We start from the raw sequence: 22,840 nt of genomic DNA on the forward strand, positions 1-22,840 counted from the left end.
AAGACTATATAAGTTGTTTCATTTTTAAGATTAAATGTAGGCTATTACTTCCATTCCAATGCAAGTGAGCCTTCTTGGAAGGGTGCTGAGGAAAGGGAGCTTTTTTTTTTACAAAAAAAAAAAATAAAAGACACTAGGAACACATTGATTTATACAGCTAAATGCTAAACTTGGGGTAAAATCACTGTATGTAGGATTGATAGCATAGATGGTATGCCTTTAAGAAACAAATTATTGCAAGAACCTAAATAAATGTGGAACTACTGAGCTAAAACTAATAATGATGACAATAATTAGTATGACAGGCATAATGATAATCATGTTGTCTTTTCACAACAATCTCAACAATCTTAAAGCACAGATAGCATTAAAGCTGCGTAAATATAAGTAGTGGGCGTAGTTTAGACACTTTAATCTCAACTTACAAAGTGTGATATTACTGCAAAATGATGAACTGATGAAGTGCACATGAAAGTTGCTTTGGATAGAAAGTTGGAACCATGAGTCAGTCACTATTTAATTTGCAGATATTAAGGTAATATATTTCTTAAATTTACTATAATTGATAATATAGACACACTAAAAATTACAATGTTTTATAGATTTGGAGGAAAATGTGTTCTAGATGAACTCTTCAAGTTACACAAGAGAAAATTTTCAAACCAGATAATTGTGGTCTACTTGGTTCTCAGAGACCACTCAGGAAAGGAGCTGTTTTGAACTCTCAGTTCTAGTCAACAAAAACATTCCCTTCACTTTCAAACAAATCCTGAAATTCTGGTGAATTCCCTTCTATGCCATCATATAAATAGAAAATATTTTATTCTCTACATTTGAGTCAATACTCCAAAATTAGTTGATGATTCAAAATACATTTTCTCAGGCTAAAAAATTAAAGGTTTCCAATATATGGCATTGCCACACAGACATAATGATTCCGTCTCCTTGATCTTTTACTTCCCTCTCAGATCCTATTTAGCCAGGGGCTCTAAAGTTTTATTTCCTCCAGAGTGAGTGTCAGCAGAATAGGTGATGTTATTAAGAAAGTTGGCACTAAAAGCACAGCCTAGAGGACAGAGCTGTCTTCTTGTCCATACATTATCATTGGGAGTTTGAAGCATATTAGTTGTCCTAGTCTAAGATCTTCCAAATGTAGAACCTGACACAACAATTCACATTTCAGACTTTTATTTGAGAAGTGATTTCAAGAAGTATGCAGGGAGTCTGAAAATGATACAGGAAGGGAGGAAAACCAATAGAGTTTCATAACTGGCAAGTTGGCTGCATGAAAACTGGAACTCAATACCACTATTATACTCCTTACAGAAAAGAAACTGGGCTATTAATCTACCAGCTCAAAAACCACATCCCTTTAAGGACATTCCTAGGCATTAAAAACTCTGCACATGTGACAGGCAGGAACAACATCTGACTACATTCTAGTGGCTAAAACACACCCTCAAGCATAGAGATGCAGGGAGGCACACACCTGTCTCATAGTCCCTATCTCTACTGCACCTGCAAACTAGGTGTCTGGAAGGAGTGCCCATTCAGATCCACAGGAGCCTCACATTAAGTTCTCATGGCCTGTGATAAAGTTATGCAAATTCTTTCATTTTTAATCCTGAAGGTAATTCAAAAATAAAGTGGAAAAAGTAAATAGAAAAACTTCAAAATGTAAATAGAAATGTAAATAGAAACTTCAAAATGAAAAACACAGAAAACATGATTTTAAATGATGCAGATTTAATGATTTCATTCTTTTTAATTGCTTTCTGATTTGTATTTTTTAGTCTCAATTATAAAATGTATTAGTATTATTAAGACACAAGAAACTACAAAGCAATGACAATATTTAGAGTAAACAAGAATTATTGAAAGAGGATGTCTAAAAAAGTGTAGATATGTGTAAAGAAGTGACTAAGTTACTGAATAACTTTTAAAAGCAAAAGTTTTAAACTTAAGTAATGACAATTCAGATTTTACTTCTGACAGTAAAATAGCATTTGTGCTCTAGTAAGTCACTTAAGAATTTCCAGATCATGCTTTTTCCATCTTAAATGAGACAACTGAATTGCATTGTAGTGAACTTAAGACGCAGTAAAAACAACTTTAGTAAAACTGTGGCATCAAATAGACAAAGAAACTGATATCTGGTAACGAAAATAGAAGAATCTTACTTAACAATTATCCAGAACTTTGCATGAGCCTGTACAAATGAGGCATTTTGCAGAACTTTGTAAATTGCACATTTAAAAAGTTATACTCAAGAATAAAAATACTCAGATAAATTGTTATCACAGAGAAAGAGTGCCTCTTTAAAATTAATACTCTTGCTTTACTTTCTCTGTATTATAACTGTATGATAAATTATAATAAAATAGTCATTCTATTTTTATGTTCCAGACTGCATTTTCCAATTAATTAAAATTATTAACTTTTATTATGATTTGTTAGTTCATGTAAATTTATCTTTTTCTTTAAAATTCAAACTAGGAATAAAAAATATATTCAGAAAACTTTAGGTATATTTTACAGCTTTTCGAGGCAAGGGCAGCAAGATGTCACATTTGTGATGTTTCATGTAGTCAGCAGTTTACTGTTTATTTACTTTTTAATTCACAGTTGAAGACAGAACAAAATCAGCAGTACAAAATAAATGACTGCAAATAGTATAAGCAGAAGGCATTCACAGCTATTTAGAGTGAATTTTACACATTATCTTTTTAAAAATATGCTTCACATTGGATTGAGTTTTGCCCTAAATTTTATTCATCTAACATATTTATTGTATTTTCTGTTATCATTTTAAAAGACATTTTGAATTTTACCTTTTCTGTAAGACTGAGATTTCCTGTGTCTTGAAGTGATAGTTGTTGTTTCAAAGCAAGTAATTTGAAAACAACAAAAACAAAGCTGGATAAGTATTATATTACTGCTTAGGAAATTGAGGTGAAACTTTATTATCTCACCCAATTTCTGAAGGAATCTAGCGGCAACTGAGCTGTGTGGTTTTAGCTCAGCGCTTGTAACAAGATCTCAGCTCTCCTCTGGAGCAGCAAGGATCTCAAGATCTAACTGTAGCTTCTGAATCTGCTTCCATGATCACCCACCTAAGTGTTGGCAGGCCACAGTTTCACAAGCTTTGCCTGAAAATGTTAGTTACTCGCCACCATATGATCCTCTTCATATAGCTGCTCCAAAAATGACAGCTCATTTCTACTAGAAAGAGTAAGGAGAGACAGAGAACGACAGAGAGAGACAGAGAGAGAGAGAAGACGAGCAATATTCTGCCACATGCTGTTCAGCACATTGAAAAACCCCGGTAAAATATGACAGGTGACGACTTAAAGGTGTGAATGCTTTGAAAGGAATCTTTGGAGGATACATTGGAGGCTTGTTATTCCAATAGTCCTTCCTGGTTCCAGTTATTTATGTTTTTCCTGTAAGTGAAATACAATTATCTCCTCATAAAGGACCTCCTAATGTCTTATCCCATTACAGCATCAGCTCAAGTCCAGATCTATACCCCTAGTACAGTAGTGAATGAGGTTCCTTGGGTATGGTTTCTTGAGTACAACCCCATGAATACAGTTTTTCTTCATCTCTGAAACTAACATGACAGGTTATCTGCTCTTAATACACCCAATGTATGATGATGTGATTGGCACAGATAACATGTTTTAAAAAGGAAGGAAAAAGTAGTCGTGTGCAAAGCTATATATAAAAGTCAGCAAGTGAAATGCTGTAAATTCTGTAATTATATCTCAAGGCCAACAAATAACTTTTCTGGGCTCTTGGCACCACCACCCTGTGAGTCCTCCTTCCTTTTTTTTTTTTTTTTTTTGAGACAGAGTCTCACTCTGTTGCCCAGGCTGGAGTGCAGTAGTGCGATCTCGGCTCACTGCAAGCTCCACCTCCCAGGTTCCCACAATTCTCCTGCCTCAGCCTCCCGAGTAGCTGGGACTACAGGCGCTGCCACCACGCCGGGTTAATTTTTTGTATTTTTAGTAGAGACAAGGTTTTACCATGTTAGCCAGGATGGTCTCGATCTCCTGACCTTGTGTTCCGCCCGCCTTCGCCTCCCAAGGATCACAGGCGTGAGCCACCGCGCCCAGCCGAAGTCCTCCTTCCTTTTTAATGAAAGGTACCATGGGTTGCTTTTCACTCACTTGCTGCTGATAGAATTTTGTGGGACAAAAGCCCTCTTTTCATGTTGTGTTATTTTTGTCCTTTTCAGTTCAATATGGTACCATATCTGAATCTGAAATTCCTTTAAAAAGTGTGTAAACCTTATTAAGATCTGTACCATTAGATAAAATCCACGTTCATGATCTCTTGAGGATGAGACCTTCTGTACTTCGCATTTCATCTGGGAAGGCTGAGGGACAGTGACCTTACGCTTCTTAAAAACTCTATTGTTTGATTGTAAGGAAATATGAGGCACACATTCTATATCTTTAGAGGGCCTTTTGTCTGACATACAACCTTTGATTTTTCTGAGGTCTCCACCAAAGATATTTTAGTCACATCTTCAGCTTTATCTTTGGTCTGTATTTTCCTAGGAGTGTCTCTAATTTTATCTTTCCTCAGAAAGTTATCATCCTTTTGAAAGGAAAACACTAAAAATGTTCAAAACCATCAAGTGTTAATATTTTGTTTACTAATCCTTCCTCTGTTTTAGCTCCCTCCTGTGACATTATGATAAGCAACAAGAGGAAACAAGGAAGCACGTTCAACACTGATTGGAAATCTCATTGTAAGATGATTCTCTGTAAGTCTCTGGTATAGCTGCATCTCTGACATCATTATCTCACATTTCTGAAGGTCAAAAGTCAGAAATTTATCTCAATGGGCTGAAATCAAAATGTCAGTCAAAATGTCAGAACAGCTGCATTTCTTTCTAGATCCTCTAAGGGGGAATCAATTGTCTTGACATGTACAGCTTCTAAAAGCTGCTTGTATTCCTTGGCTCATGGCACCATGAAATCTTCAAAGCCATAAATGGCTGATCCAATCTTTCTCATACTAACTCACCCTAACATTGAATGGTCTGCCTTCCTATCTCACCTATAAGGACCCTTGTAATTACAGGATAATCCAGAATAATTTAGGATAATCCCTATCTCAAGATCTTTAATTTAGCCACTTCTGAAAGGTTACTTTTGCTATGCAAGACAAACAACATATTCACAGGTTCCAGAGTGTAGAACATGGGTATCAATGAGAGGCCATTATTCTGCTTATTATAGTCTACTCTTTGGACTCCAAAGATTCAGTTCCATCCCATATGAAAATGCAATCACTCCATAGCAACATCTCCAAATTTTCAACCAATGAACGCATAAATTTAAATCCAAAATGTCATCTGTGTCTGTTCAGCTCAAAGTCTCAAATCTTACTCTCTAAATCATCTAAATCAGGTATGAATAAAGCTTTGGATGTAATTAATCCTTGGAGAGAATCCCATCAATGGGCTTGTGATACTAGAAAACAAGTTATCTGTTCCCAACATACAACAGTAGTTGAGGGTAAAATAGCAGTTATATATATATTTCCTTTTAAAATGTGAGAAAATGAAAGAAAAACAAGTATTCAACAGTCCAAAATTTTGAAATCCAGTTGAACAAATGACACAAGGTCTCAAGACCTAGTAATAATATTCTTTGACTCCTGGCTCTACTTGCTCAGAGGATGGTAGCTCTGCCATTGGAGCCATCTCTTCTTTTTAAGAAATGCAGAACATGTCAGCTAAGTAATGTTATCCGTTTCGTGCTTGTAGAATTTTGGGACCAACATTCTTTTACTATTTCATCATTTCTCTGTCTCTTTCTATCTCAGCTGGTAGAGTTTCTGCTAGTAAAAATTTTTCAAAACCCTTGTGAGTCTCCTGTGTATGTCACGAGAATTCACTCTATTAGTCAAGATACTATCACACAGATATTTTCTGAATGATTTGCTTTTCTTCCCGTCTTCTTCCAGATAGCTGTCCTGTTCTCTGATTCACTAACATCTTTCAAGAGATTTCTATGTGAATAACACTGTAACTATTAGTTTCTTCTTAGACACTTACAAAAAGCTTTCCAGTCAAATGCTAGTTTTAAAGCATCCTTCCTTGACAGTGAACCTCTAAATTGAGCATCTTTTGCAATCTGAATAGGCTCAGAATTTCTCAAATAATCAAGTTTTGGTTCTTTCTACTTCATAATTCTTCCCTCAGTGTATGTCTTTTCTCCCACATTTTATTATAAGCACCAAGAAGCAACCAGGTCACATCTTTAACATTTTCTTTGGAAATCTCTTCAACTAACTCTCCAAGTTCTTCTTTTACAAAGTTTGCTTTCTGCGTAATTGTAGGACACTATCCCAGTAAACTTTCTGCTGCTATATAGCAAGTACCTCCTTTCCTCCCATTTCCAATAACGTGTTTCTCATTTCTCACTGAGTTCTCAATAGCAATACCTTTAAGGTCCATGTTTTCAGCCATAGTCTGCAGACAATAATTTAGCAATTCTCTAAGGTGACATATGATTTCTGTGCCATGATCATCAGTTTCTTCTGAAATTTCACCAGCAAGATCTTCAATGATTGTATTTCAACTAATAGCCAGTGCAATCCAATCTAAGCTTTTTTGCAGCCTGATCATCAAAATTTTCCAACCTCAGGCCATTTTTCAATTACAAAGCCACTTTCACATTTTTTTAAATATATTTTTTAGATCAGCACACAACTTCTAGGTACCAAAGACTGTGACAGTTTCCTAAGGCTGCTATAACAAGTTACTAAAAACTTGGTGATCTAAAGCAACATAAATTTACGATCTTACAGTTCTGGAGGGCAGAAGTCCAAAATGCCTCTCACTGGGCTAAAATACAAGTACAAGCGGGGCTGCTTTCTTTTCTGGAGGCTTTAGGGAAAAGCCGTTTGGTTTTCTTTGTTTGTTTTGGTTTGGTTTTTGGATTTTGCTTTTTTCAGCTCCTTCTTCCTTCTTCAAAACCAGCAATGGCCGCTCAAGTCTGTCTCATGATGCATCACTCTGACACTGACTCTTCTGCTTTCTCTCTTTGACTATTCAGGAGGACCCTTCTCCTTACCTTGTACCCACCTGAATATTTCAGGCTAACCTCCCCATCTCAATATCCTTAACATAATTACACCTGCAGTATCTCTTTTCACAAGTCACGTTCTAGACATTAACACACAGTTATTTTTGAGAGGAAACGTTATTTTGTCTACCACAGTTTGCTAGCAGTTCTCTCATAAGATTGGAAGTTTTCTTTTTTTGTCTGTTTCTTTACTTGCTTTTAAATTATTTCTTTCGCTGTGACAAAACTCCCTTCCTATGCAACATCCCCCTGAGCCACTGCATCACCCCTGGGACTTGAGGAACAAGGAACATTGAAGCAAATGTGAAACTTGTGCTGCATTCAGTATTTGGAGGAAAAGAAGTTCTTTTTCTCTGACCTAGGAGTTTGATAGCTTCTGCTAGCATCAGTGTAATTGTGACAGTCTCCATTGTTAGCTTGCAAAGCAGAATAAGATTTCAGATGTGTCACAGCATATGACTGCCTTATCCTGGTCAACCATTTTTGACTTAATAATTAACTTTAATTAAGTATGGTGTTGCTAAGCTCTCTGCCACTATATTAAAACAATCTCCTTTCTCTAATTTCTAATAACGTTTGTCCCTCTTTTCTGCCATCCTTTATGCACAGCCTTCTCCAACAGCATAAGGCTTCTATTAACAGTTTCCTCAAAGCACTCTGGGCTTTCGCCGTAATTCTCCTCAAGGTCTACTTTCTAGTTTCAAACTCACTCTGACATTTCAAGTTTGTTTTCTTGCATCTTGCTTTTGGTTCCAAACAGAAATTTTGGTCCAAAAAAATCAGCTTTCTTTTGCTGAATAATGAATTATCCTAAAGTGTAAGAGCTTAAGACAGCACATATTTCTTTCTCTTACAGTTTCTGAGGGTCAAGATTGAAATTCTTGGAGTAGCTTAGGAGAGAACTTCTGGCTCTAGAAACTAAGAGATTGCAGCCAAACTGTTAGCTGGTGATGCTGACACCTCAAAGCTTACATGAGACTTGTGAACCTGTATGCAAGCTCTTTCATATGGGTTTTGGCAGACATCAGGTCTTTGGTGGCTCTTGACTGTCACAGAGTGGGTGATGAGAGCAACAGTGAGAGGGAGAAAGAGAGACAGAAAGAGAGAGAGTGCATGCAATATGAAAATATCACATATCAGTATTTTATAACCTAATCTTAGTAGTGACATATTTTACTTCTGCCATATATTATTTGACATCCAGACCAACCATGGTACAATGTGAGTGGAAATTATCAGGAGTTAAAATACATGAGGGCTCTCTTGAAGGATGAGCATTATAAACTGTATTCTTGGATATTATTATTCCAAAATTAGTCTTCTTTTTATATCAAAAATATTGATATTTTAAAATAATATTATTATGCAGAAGCCATCTCTATCGAATATCTTTTGTTACATATCTAAGACAGAAGAAATCATTTTATACCTATAACAAGTAAATTTTTAAACTTTTAGGGTTATAAATAAAAGAAATATTTTAATAGCAGATTCATTATCTGTATTAGTATATTTGCATATGGAATTGTCTAAAATACACTCAAAATGTTAGATGAAAAACTTGATTGAAAGTCTGAGTAACATGTGGCTGGGCACCGTGGCTCATGCTTGCAATCCCAGCACTTTGGGAGGCAAGGACGGGACGAGGCCAGGAGATTGAGACCATCCTGGCTCACACGGTGAAACCCCGTCTCTACTAAAAATGCAAAAGAAAAAAATTAGCCGGGTGTGGTGGCAGGCACCTGTAGTCCCAGCTACTCGGGAGGCTGAGTCAGGAGAATCACTTGAACCCAGGAGGCTGAAGTTGCAGTGAGCCGGGATCGCACCACTGCACTCCAGCCTGGACGACAGAGCGAGACTCCGTCTCAAAAAAAGAAAAGGAAAGGAAAGGAAAGGGAAAAGGGAAAAGGGAAAAAGGGAAAAGGAAAGGGAAAGGGAAAAGTCTGGGTCACATGATTCGTGACACACAAGAACGACCAGTATTTGTCTTTGGCTGGGTGCCCATGAACATATAGCTTCATGTCCATGATGTGGCCTCTGGTCATCTCGCCTACCTCATCTGTTCTCATCTCCCTCCACCAGAGACACACTCTGTCCTCCTTGGTAATTCTAAACTCAAGAGGTACATTCCTGACTCAAGACTTCTACTCTGGCTATTCCTTCTACCTATAATCCCCTTTCACAGATATCCTCATAATTTCCCACTTCACTTCTTTCACATTTTTTGTCAAATGCCATCTTCTCAGTGAGACTTTCCCTGATTACAATTTACATTAACTCAGTACGTGCAGCTAATTCTCAATTCCTGCCTCAAATTTATTGCATGTACTTACAAGCCTCTATAATATTGTGAAACTTATTTTTTGTTGTTGTTTTTACTATCTGCCTCCCATACTAACCTGTAATTTCCAAAAAGCAAAATTTTTGTCCATCGTCTTTTTTAGTCAAGGGCCTCTGCAACTTAGAATACTAACTGAAACAGTGATAACTCAAAGAAAACTGCTGATTGAATGAGGGAATATATGGAGCTCCTTGAGGTAACAGGCTGGTAAATTAATCAGCAGGTTGAATAGTGCATACTGAATGTTTCCTTTGCACCAATGAATAAGTTGTTATATTGAAATATAAGAAAGTGGAATAAGTTAAAGACTTAGATCATCACTGAATATATTTGGAAATACTGCTTCTCTTCTCAGATGTTGTCACATTGGGAGCTATTAAGGGATATAAGACTGTTTTAGATTATCATGGTAGCTCCAATATTCTTATTATCAACTAATATCAAGTGACCATTGCTGAACTGCACGAAACAACATTTATGGTTTTAATTTTAAAGTTGTTCCATGAATTTTTTAGCACAATTTCAAAGCAATGGACCGAAGTTATATTCTGTAGTGACTTGAAAGACTGTATAATCCAGTTGATTTTTAGCTTTCCTGTGGAGCTTGAATTGTTACTGAGGTTGTGTGATAATAAAGTCTATTTTTCCTATTGAGCGTCAGGCTAATATATAATTTTTTTTCAGTTAATGGGATTTCTATTGTATTTTGTAGTAACATTTGCCAATTCGGTATCTCCTTTACTCAAAGTAAGATCAAAGGACTTTTTGCTCTCTGATCTCCAGTTCTTCAAACATCCTTGATTGACATTTCTCATTACTTTCTGAAAATACCCAAGGTAAGGCAGAATGTCTGCAATAAAATATAGAATCACTTTGTGCCGAAAAAGACAGAGTGGCTAAAATTATTAATTTTATGTTTGCCGGAACTGTTGTCAGCAATTCTGTTACCACTTTAAAAGAAATGCTCAGTTCATATGATATTTGAGAAGTATTTTCTCTTCTGCCCTTAGATTCTGCTAAACATCAATCCAATTAACAATAGACTTCTCAAGCTAAGCTCTTGTATCTTCTAGGCACTATCACACTAAAGGAAAGTCATGAGGGTACTGTGATTTAGCGCTTCTTACCCTGAATTCTGTTGCAATCAGATTAGCTTTGACCATTTTCATTCCATTTCTTGATACTTCATATAAGATTTCCTTGAATAAAATGAAGATTCCTTTGGATAGAAAAAATATTTAAAAATAAGTTATAATCTATATTCTCATGTGGCTTTCTGGACCCAAAAAGATATATTACTAAGTGCAGTAATATATCTTTTGGGTGTTCCTCACCCAAAAATACAATTTGTGTTCACCCAGAAACTCATGTGACTTTATTTGGAAATAGAGTTTTGCAGATATAATTAGTTAAGATGAAATCATTCTGATTTTGGGGACCCAAATTCAACAATGGATGTCCTTATAAGAAAGCCATGTGATGGCACAGAGACGTACAGGAAGAATTCCATGTAACAGGTAAGGCTAATTAAAGTGGTATCTACAAGCCAAGGAATGCCAATGAAGACCATAACCACTAGAAACTAGTAACAGCCCAGGAAGGATTCTTCCTCAGCCTTAAATGTCACCACTCTACTGACACCTTGATTTTACAATTCTAGTCTTGAGAACTATAAGAAAATACGTTTCTATTATTTTAAGCCACCCTATTTATGGTATTTTGTTATAGCAGTCCTGAGAAACGAATACACTAATACTGAATCTATGAGAAATGTGTTTCAAATGGTTTATTTCAACATATTTTGAAATTCTATGTATTTCTCATAATGCATCAATTTCTGATGTATACATTCTTTTGAAGGCCTTCCAGGTTAATGTCATAATTAGGTGTGATTACCCCAAAATCACCCATTTTAAAACTTAAATGTTTTTCTTGACTTACTATCATGTGTGCTATGACTCAAATTATATGTTTTTAAATAAATCTAGTTATAGAATTATAAGAAATAAGACAATGTGGCATGTCCTTTAGAACATCAATTTGCATATGATTCTATAATGAAGAAAGGAAAAATGAAGATATTCCAGAGATAATAGAGAACTGCATTATATTCCCTGGCCTAACTTATTTTTTCCTTTAAATATAATTGAACCCATGGAGCTAGAGAGTGAAATGACAGTTGCCAGAGGTTGGAAAAGGTGACAGGGATGGGAGGGGAATGCGGTGATGGTTAATGGGTACAAAGTAATACAGTTAGGTAGAATGTATAGTATCTGGTATTCAGTAGAACAATAAGGTGACTACAATAAACAATAATTTATTATATATTTTAAAATAACTAACAGAATGGAATTGGAATGTTCCTAACATAAATACATTATAAAGGCTTGAGGTGGTTAACTACCCTGGTTTGATCATTACTCATGGCATGCTTGTAGCAAAACATCACATCTACCCCATAAATATATACAACCATTTTGTAGCCATAGTAATTAAACATTTTTAAACCCTGTAGAGAATGAATAAAGGCACAAATGAAGGAAAAATAATTTAAACACCTTTAGTTGACAAAGAGTTGTATCTAGAATAAATAGAAAAGTATTTCAATTAAAAAAAATTTAAATGACAACAAACATTTAAAAAATAAAAACAAATGACACTAGAGTTGGCAAGGAAGTAGAGCAGCTTTAATACGGATACACTGCTGGTGGGATTTGGAAATGTTAAAATTACTTTGGAAAATATATTGATATATTTTTATAAAATTTATTTTCCCTTGCCATATTTCCTAGCAAATCTAGTTTTCTATTTATCCTAGAGAAATAAAAACTTAAGTCCCTAATTTATTTGTGCAAAAATATTTACCCCATGTATTTTATAAATGTTTACAAATATCTATCAATGGGTGAAAAGATACACAAAATCCAGAGTATTTATACACTAGATGAATCACAAATTGTTTTGCTAAATAAAATAAGCCAATAAAAGGAGTATGTACAATATCATTCCATTGATATTGTTTTAAAATAGTCAAAACTAATCTATAGTGAGAAAATCAGATAAATAGTTGTCTGTATAAGTAAGTGTGAACACCTACTGCTGGTTGCAAGTAATTTATAGTAAAGTCTGAAGGACTTGAAGAAATCTAGACTCTTGGGAAAAGTATCTTACAGAGGAGAATCTAAGGTAAAAACATCAAAACTAGGTAAGGTGCAGTGCCTAACACCTGTAATCCCAGCAGTTTGGGAGGCAAAACTGGGCAGATCACGAAGTCAGGAGTTCAAGACCAGCCTGGCCAGCATGGTGAAGCCTCGTCTCTACTAAAAATACAAAAATTAGCCAGGTGTGGTGGCATGCACCTGTAATCCCAGCTACTTGGGAGGCTGAGGAAGGAAAATCACTTGAACCCAGGAGGTAGAGGTTGCAGTGAGCCGGGATCATGCCACTGCATTCCAGCCTGGGCAATAGAGCAAGACTCTGTCTCAAAAAAAACAAACAGCAACAACAAAAACCAAAACTAAGCAGGAAAGGGTTAATGGAGCCCAAAATACAAGGAAAGCTTAGATAAAATTTTGGAACTTAAGCAATTTCAGAAGAGTTAAGAAAATTTAGTTAATATTTTTGAACTTTTCACAAAACTAGCAGTAGAGGAAATTCCAGAACTATAAAATTAGACAGGCTAACTTCCTGAAACTACAGAAATTCCAGTAGGACAAAATTAGACAGGCTAACAGCCATTCTTCTCTTCTAGAATTTAATAAAACTAATTCACAGTAAAAATGTAATAAGAAACCTGATTAAGGACATAACTCACCCAAAATTATCATTTTAAAAATTAATAACAGTATATATTGGAATTATATTCTTATAAATAAAAAAATTCTAAAGATATGTCAATTGAACATATAACACTATAACCCAACAGTACAATTTAAAAAAAAAAGGAGATAAAAATGAAAACAAGTTGTTAAAAAACAGCATAAATATGTTAGTGAACTCTGGAAATAACTAAAATAAAGGAAAATCATTTCAGGAATGAAGATTTTCCTCTATGAGCAAACAAAAACAAGTCATATTGTATGTGAGAAAGATTAAAAGGCGAAAGCTTTTAGAATTAAAAGAAATAAAAAGACAAAATTGATTTAAGAAAGAAGGGCTAGGCATGGTGACTTACACCTGTAATCCCAGTACTTTGGAAGGCCGAGGTGGAGGATCACCTGAGGTCAGGAGTTTAAGACCTGTCTAGCCAACACAGTGAAACCTCACCTCTAGTCTCTACTAAAAATACAAAAAGTAACTGGGTGTGGTTGTGGGTGCCTGAAATCCCAGCCACTGGGGAGGCTGAGGCAGGAGAACCACTTGAACCCGGGAGGTGGAGGTTCCAGTGAATTGAGATCAGTGACAGAGCAAGATGCTTACTCAAAATAAATAAATAAATAAATAGATGAAAATAAGAAGGACAAATTAAAACATACGCAACACATACACACACGTAATAGATTTTTCTGACAAAGTACAACCAAAGCAAGGAAAAAGAAAATGAAAAATGCTGCTATTCAAAATCTTCCCTGAGAAACTCTGAAATTACATTTTGAAAGAGAACATCCATTTATTGGAGGAAATTAATCAAGAACAACTAATACTGATACATATTCCAGTATAGTTGACGTCACATTTCTTTATTGCTGCTATAGCAAATGCTACAGACTTTATAACTAACACAATTTGTTATCTTTCACTTTTGGAGGTCAAAAGTCAATATGGTTCTCTCTGGAGACTCTAGGCGAAAACCTGTATCTTCGCTGACATTTTTTGCTTCTGGAGGTTTTCCACATTCCCAGGCTTGCAGTCTCATATTACTCCCCCTTCTGTCCTCATCATTACATCTCCTTCTCTCACTCTGATCCTTCTTCTACCCTCTTAATAAGCACCCTTATGATTACATTGTAGTCACCCAGATAATCGAGGTTAACCTCCCTATCTCAAAATCATTAATATAATCACAACTGCAAAGTCCCATTTTCCATGAAGGACAACATTTTCACGGGTTCTGGAGATTAAGACATGGACATCTTTGGGAAACTTTATAGTGTCTACCATGGATTATAAAGAAAGAAAAGATAATGTTTTAGGCATCCAGACAGACAAAATGAACAAAACAAAGGAATTATAAAATACAATCAGATTATCATCAGACTTTCCAAGACTAACACTGAGGCCAGAGAAAAAGAGAAAAGTATCTTTTTTTAACAGTTCATAAAAGAATATATGAATATGAGGTACAGATTTATTTTCCAACTAAACATATTTCAAATATAAAAGCCCCTGAAAAACTGTCGTGGAGTATTTTAAGTGTTCATAGAATGAGACTTTGAGAAGTCATTGAATGTGCTTCAAACAATTCTAATGACTGGAGAGACATAAAAATCTATAAAAACTAGTGCATAATATTGTGTGTGTGTATATATATATATATAAAACTAAGAATACTTGATATAAGAGATATAAGAGGTATAAAATATATTTTGACTGTAAATAGGGAAAACACACAAAAATAAACAATTTAAATACAATTAAAATGATGAGAAAAGGATACATCCATAAGGTAGAAGAGATTAGGTAAGCAATCTTTAGTCCTGAATTGCAATGCACAGTGTCAGAGGTCAATTAATGCTTTTCCGTGTATTGCTGTGTCAATTGAAAATGCTTGAAACAATAACCAAACCAGTATGAAGAAGTATTCCTGGTTATTAGATTGCCACATTGAAACGTCATTTCTCACTAAAACAAAACATGGCTTCTTGAAGTATAGTTGACCCACAGCCATATCAGAACGTGCCTAGAACATCTTCTCATACCCAATGACAGGGCCATATCCAAAGGACTCAGAAGTCAATTTGAAGAGGTTTCCCCTATCTAAAGAAGGAGTAACTTAAGGATAATTAAGGAAAAGCATGGTTGCAGATTGAACCCCATCAGATAGGTTTAAATATATAAAATTGCAAATTATAATAATAATAAAGTCATAACTTTTGGACAATGCTAGAGACCCAATTCATTCTTTTAACAATTAGTGCTATGATTTTAATATGGTTTGTTTGGGCCCACACATCTCATGTTGAAAGTTTGATTCCCGGTGTTGGAGGTGGAGCCTAGTAACTGTGTTTGGACTATGCAAGAAGATCCCTCATGAAAGGCTTGGTGCCATTTTCACTGGAGTGTGTGAGGCCTCCTTCTTAGTTCCTACGATATCTGATTGTTGAAAAGAGCCTGACACCTCCTCTTATCTATCTTCCTTCCTCTCTTGTCGCATGATTTCTGCATGCCAGCTCCGTTTCTCCTGCTGTCGTGAATGGAAGCAGCCTGAATCCTTTGTCAGAAGAAAATGCTGGTACAATGCTTCTTATACAGCCTGCAGACCTATGACACAAATAAACCATTTTTAAAAATCAATTACACAGCCTCAGGTAATTCTTTATAGCAACACAATCAGATTAAGGCCATTAGTAATTAAAAGAAAAGAAGACATGGAATGCGTCTTTTATAAGGAAGAAACCACTGGATAACCAAATGATAGCCATTTATTTTTTAGGCAAACAGCTGAAGAATAAATAATACAATTATAATATCATGATTTTTCAATACCTACTGGAAAAATAGATTTAGGCTTTGAGCATTAAGAACTGCTAAAACTTCCTGGCTAACACGGTGAAACCCCGTCTCTACTGAAAAATACAAAAAACTAGCAGGGCGAGGTGGCGGGCGCCTGTAGTCCCAGCTACTCCGGAGGCTGAGGCAGGAGAATGGGGTAAACCCGGGAGGCGGAGCTTGCAGTGAGCTGAGATCCGGTCACTACACTCCAGCCTGGGCGACAGAGCCAGACTCCATCTCAAAAAAAAAAAAAAAAAAAAGAAAGGTTAAAACTATAAAAAGAAAGAATTATGGTATATGCCTCTTTTTGAAGAACTTACCACCTGTAAATTAGACAAGCAAAAAAATTGAACTTTAATTCTGATTAAGTCTCTCAATTCAATTATTAAGAGAGTCACATTAACTTATACCATGTAGATATATATGAGAGAAACCCTACAGAAAAAAATAATAGGATGGCTTTTCAACAAGTTAATTACAAAGAAACCTAGACGTAATTTCTTTAGACAATTAAAAGATATTTTAGGGGCATAAGGAACGGAAGAGCTAAGCTACAGTGTTAATTGAGTGGTAAAACTATAAAGAAAAGAAAAGCACTATTTACTGTAAAATCAGGCTGGTCGTTGTTCTTAGCAAGAGAGGGTCTGTGATTGGGAAGAGGCATGTAGAACATTTCCAGGGAGGCTATATCTTCTGCCCGAACTTTTCGCAGCATAATAATTTATCAAATTATACATTTGTGTTCTTAATCTACAGTGTAAAAATGATTTTTAACGCTATAAAGATTAAAATAACAGAAAAGTTAACGTTTAATCCGGTAAATTGTTCATTATAGTGAGTGATATCATGTACCATTTATCTCTTATCATCAGGGATGAGAAAGTGGCTACACATCCATGCAGTAATGGTTTTTTATTATTTTCAATTATAAAATTGAAAATCATTTTCTGTGGGTCTACTTGGCAAGGAATACCAAATATTGAAATGATCACAATCCTTGACACAATCACATCATTTGTTAATTTTTTAAATTGGCAAATATGTGAAGTAATTGGAATCCTTATACACTGTCACTGAGAATGTAGAATGATACAACCAATATGAAAAACAGTATGAAATTTCCTCAAAAAATAAAAAAATGTACTATTATATGCAAATCCCACTTCTGGGTATTTTCCCCCCAAAAAAAATTGAAGTCAGGGTCTTTAAGAATGTTTAGCACTCTCATATTCCCTGCAGAATTATTCACAGTAGCCAAAATTTGAAACAACCTACACGTCCATTGATAGATTAATGTATTCTTAAAAATGATATATACATACAATGGAAGATAATTCAGCATTAACAAAAGGAAATCCTGCAGTATGCGACAACAAGGATGAACTTTGAAGACACTGCGCTAAGCGAAATAAGCCAGTCAGAGAAGGTCAAATACTGCATTATTCAATTTGTCACAGGTATATAAAATATTCAGACTCATAGAAGCAGAAAAAATGAGGTTGCAAAAGACTGGGGAGAGGAAAATGAGAAATGTTGCTCAATGGCTATAATATTTCTGTTACATAATATTAATAAGTTCTAAAGATCTATTGCATGACATAGCACCTACAATTAAAAATACCATACTGAGCCCTTTAGAGGATATATCTCATATAACTGTTCTTACCACACACACGTGCACACACACACACATATACATACACATTGCAAATGAAAAATTACAGACACAGACATAGAAAAAACAAGGAAAGGTATGGGCGTGCTGGCTCACACTTGTAATCCCAGCACTTTGGGAAGCCAAAGCAGGAGGATCACTTGAGGCCAGCAGTTTGAGACCAGCCTGGCTAACATGGCAAAACCCTATCTCTACTAAAAACACACAAAAAAATTAGCTGGGTCTGATTACGCATGCCTGTAGTCCCAACTACTCGGGTGGTTGAGGCAGGAGAATCACTAGAACTTGTGAGGTGGAGGCTGCAGTGAGCCGAGATCAAGCCAAAGCACTATAGCCTGGACAACAAAGCAAGACTGTCTCGAAAAGAAAAGAAAAGAAAAGAAAAGAAAAGAAAAGAAAAGAAAAGGAAAAACAATAGCTATGTTAAGCATCTTAATTGTGATGATATCATGGGTGTATGCAAAGTCTCAATTCATTAAAATGTATATATTAAATACGTGTTATTTTTACATATAATTTCTAATTCAATAAGGTTAAAAAAGAAATCAACAAAAAACTATTTTTTAAATTTCTAAGCATAAAATTTATGCATTGTAGACTGTAACATATATATTACAACTATATTATGTATTTACAGTACAGAGTATAATGAGAAACAGTACAGGTACATTGAACAATTAACAGAGTGCACACATTGGTTGTCTATGAATGAAACATAATAAGAGATTTTGAAAGATTTCTCCCTTGCCATTTCTATTTATTCTAAACTCTTTACTATGGCTCTTTCTACATACCTAGTTTTGACTTCACTTATTTCTTTTACTCCCTTATTTTCTCTTTTTAGCACTTGTCATTATCTTACTGATGTTTAATTTGCTTGCTTTTCTTGCTTATAGTGTCATTATAAGTTCTATGCAGGCAAGAATTTTTCTCTATTTGGGTCATTGATGATCTCTAAGACTTAAAATAGTGTCTGCAATGCAGCCAAATTATAACACATGTTTATTAAACTGGTAGATACATGATTAAGTCTATATTATTTTGTAATTAAAAAATAAATATTGTTTCTAAATGTTTATATAAATCCCGGAGTAATGAAAAATTTATGGACACTACACCCCCAAACTTATTATACCCTTAAACTTACGTCAAAAATTACTATGTTGATCATAGAAATGACCATGTTTTGCTCTTTTGATTTTTATAGGCCTTGATATTTTTTATATTTCAACATTAATAATACTATATTTAAAATGTTACATTGATGTCTGTACTCATGCATTGGTCTTTCTTAACCCAGTTTTATTTTTTAAATGAACTCCACTCTAGCCACCTGGTTTTCAAATGTTACCATCATATGAAAAAATTACTATTGACATGCACCTTGCCTTTATTTTTAACTTGAGCTGAATTGTATCAAAGAAAATCTCATGTTTTTCGTCTATGGCAGGAATGTAACAGACTAAATACCACTTGTCTAAAATGCTCCCTGGTTGTGTTGTGCCACTAAATACATTTACACTGAAATCACAACACTTTTAACAAAGAAAATGAGAACTGAACATTTTGTATTATTTGACAAGGACATGACATTATGTTTTCATAAGTTGTAAGTTTCTGAACTGCATATTCTAAAATGGGTTTATTTTATAATGATTAAGCTTTCCTTTCAAATACATCTTTGCTGCTTGAATTAAGTAACTACTAATGTAGGAAATCACAGTTATTTCAATAAGAAAACTCAGCTATTGTGCAAGTATACAGGAGCACACTCCATTAACCTTTCTGTCCTTGGAAATCAGACTGACATATTGTGCAACTTCAATTAGCTTGTCAAATAAATGCACCGCCACTACAATTCTTTTCTTTAGTTCAGTTTTAGGAAATGAGGTATGCCAAAAACAGAATAAGCATTATAATTTTCTTCTCTGGGAGAAATACTAGGCAATGCATATTGAAGCAGTATTTAAAACAGGATATTTCTTTATCAACTGTAACATGAATGATAATAGACATGGTTCCTGATTTGACATTTCATTCCATTTTTCTTTTAATAGTGAAGACCATGTAGCCCATCTAAAATTGAATGGGACTGGTATTTTCATGATGTTGGCTGTATACGAAGCCAAATTTGACTAGATTTTGTTTCTTGTAGCTAAATAACTTACAATGTTGGCCATACACATATAGAATAACAAAAAATGTGAGAAGTGGAATCATGTAGATAGATAGATAGACATAGATATAGATATCATATATTATATATATTATATTGTACATATAATATATATATTATTAAAATGGTAGAGACATTTAATTGGCCATCTTTAAAAAGGTTACCCTATTGTCTGGAGGTAAATGTATTTCTCTTTATTGTCAATTTCCACAAAATGCAAATAATGGCAAACATCTTTATCTTCTTTTATTATAGGCTTGAAACTTGTGTAACTACTGCTTACTTTCAAAAATATATTTGACAAAAAAATAGGTACTCCTCAGGAAAAATAATCGCAATTATTTTAGCAGATATTCCTCAAAATATAGTTTTACACCAAAATCAAACATAATTGCTTAATTTTCTATTGCAGTGCCCATATATGATGGTAAAGAAAACAAATTTACCAATTACAAATCTGTGTGAATGAGCACTAATACTTAGAATATGATCAAAACTTGAATATTATAAAAATAAAGAATATGCAAGGTCAGGCTTGAAGACAGTTATCAACTCTACATTTTTTCTTTCACTATAAATGCACATTTTTTAAAATCAAAGAAGTGTCTCTTTAAGGGAGTGAAGCTATATATTTTCTAACATGTCTTAATATGTCAATAATCTAAGTTAGTTTTCCACCTTTATTCTTCCCAACATCACAGTCTAACTCATCTCTTTAGACATGATCCAATATTTACACATAGTTCTCAACTTTTGGTCTGATCTGATACTAGTTATCTTCCTATTCTGGGTGATAAACGACTATCAGTGTTGAAATTGAATTTAAGCTGTAATACAGGTTAGGAAAAAATATCTTGGTGATAGCAACGTATAGAATTTTTATAAGGATATATTAATTTTATCTGTGCTAAGGTTGTATCTGTATTTTGATGTTTTAATATATATCCACATTTTACTCACACTTATTTGGTTTATAGATATGAAGTAAATAAATTAAAAGGGACCCTTGTGTGACTAGATACATACTTACCAAAAGATGCATCTATTATGTTCCGTTGTATATCTATTGTGGTTTTATTACAGAGATAATATACTTAACAAATATTTCTAAGTGATCATCAGAAGACCTGGACACTGAGAGCAATTTTAAAAAGAAGCACATTTTCTTTGATTTCATTTCTGCAAATACTCGGAATAAAAATAGTAAATAATATTTTCAACAAAGTGATTTGTGGCTGCACAGGTGGTGTCATAGCCTGAGTTATCCAGAAAGAAGTGTCTTAGGCAGTGATTCACACGTCACTGTTTTACTAGGGAAAGAATCCCTGAGTCAGTAGTACAAGATGAGGGGAATGAAGTGAGAAAGTTGGGAGGGGTCATTGTTTTTCTAGAATCCTGACCGTTATTACTGATTACATGATCCCTCTAAACCAGCAGTCCCAAAACTTTTTGGCACCAGAGGCTAGTTTATTGGAAGGCATTTTTTTTTTTTTTCCCACAGCCGGGTGGGGGGATGGTTTCAGGATGAAACTCTTCTACCTCAGATCATCAGGCATTAGATTCTTATAAAAAGTGCACAACCTAGATCCCTCGCATGCACAGTTCACAATAAGGTTCCCACTCTTCTGAGAATCTAATGTTGCTGCTGATCTGTCTGGAAATGGAGCTCAGATGATAATGCTGGCTCACCCACCACTCACCTCCTGCCATGTGGCCCAGTTCCTTACAGGCCAGAGGCCAGTGCCATTCTATTGCCTGAGGTTGAGGACCTCTGACCTAAATGATCCAAGAAACCAGCTAAACTGCATGTCTCAATTGCCCATGGATGAGAAGAGAACGAAGACTTTATATTTTAGCATTCATTGGCCAATGGTTTTAAGTAACTCCTCCACATTCCTAAGTTGAATCTGGAGGCACTAAGCAGGATTCCATTTTGGTAATGAATGGTAAACATTGTGAGAGAAGGAAAAACTACTAGGGACATACAAGGCAGGGGCACAGAGAAACTATGAGGTTTTGCTCCCATGAAGCAAACTAAAGCCGATGTGCTGTAATAGCCAGGAAAAGAGATGGATGATGTCAGCAGACCTGCAGCAGTGAATGAATGTCTGATTTGGGAAGTTACCTTTGTAGTCTCATAATATTCAATCATAGTCTTGACATAATTGTCGTTTTTCATTAATAGAGACTAAAAGAATAATTACTATATTTAAAATTATGGATAGCTCTTTTTGTTTCTATAACACTGAAAATATTTTTGAAAATGTCAAGGGGAATAAATTAAAGTATTATTATACATACTCTGGCTTTAGTTTGATTATCAAATAAGAAGAGACACCAAAGGAACAATGCTTCTGTTAGTCAAAAGTAAAGTTTATTTTCAATCTTTGTTTTCTGTTTGTACTGCAGAATAGAGAAGACCCCAAAAAAGTTTTTAAGTAAATATGAGAATAAAATCAAAGGTGAAAGTATATGAAAATGTCAGATAATGTTAATTGGGGATGGAGAGGTGCTGTTCAAAAGAAGAAAGGAAGAAAACTGACTTAAATGTTGATGTATTGAAAAAGTATGAAAAAATAACATTTGCCTGTGTTCATTCGGAGGTTCATTATTGGAAAAAGGCAATTCCTATATAAATGCTAACACTATCAAAATGTGATTTTGTACTAAAGCAATAACTTTGTCTTCAAGTAGCACACCAGGTTGCTTTATGCACTGTAAAGTAAAAAAGTCAAACATGATATAAGAGATCTTAGTGAAATAGGTTTGGAAACTTACAAGTGTTTCTCCAACATTTTGGAGGAAAATTTTCTTTCCAAACAAACTTTAAACTGAAAGAAAGTCTCTGTACTCTGAAACAGAGCACGTATAATTTTGGGCAATGCAAATGC

Source organism: Colobus angolensis, unplaced genomic scaffold, assembly GCF_000951035.1.
Source record: "Colobus angolensis palliatus isolate OR3802 unplaced genomic scaffold, Cang.pa_1.0 Scaffold69, whole genome shotgun sequence".
Taxonomy (NCBI): Eukaryota; Metazoa; Chordata; class Mammalia; order Primates; family Cercopithecidae; genus Colobus; species Colobus angolensis.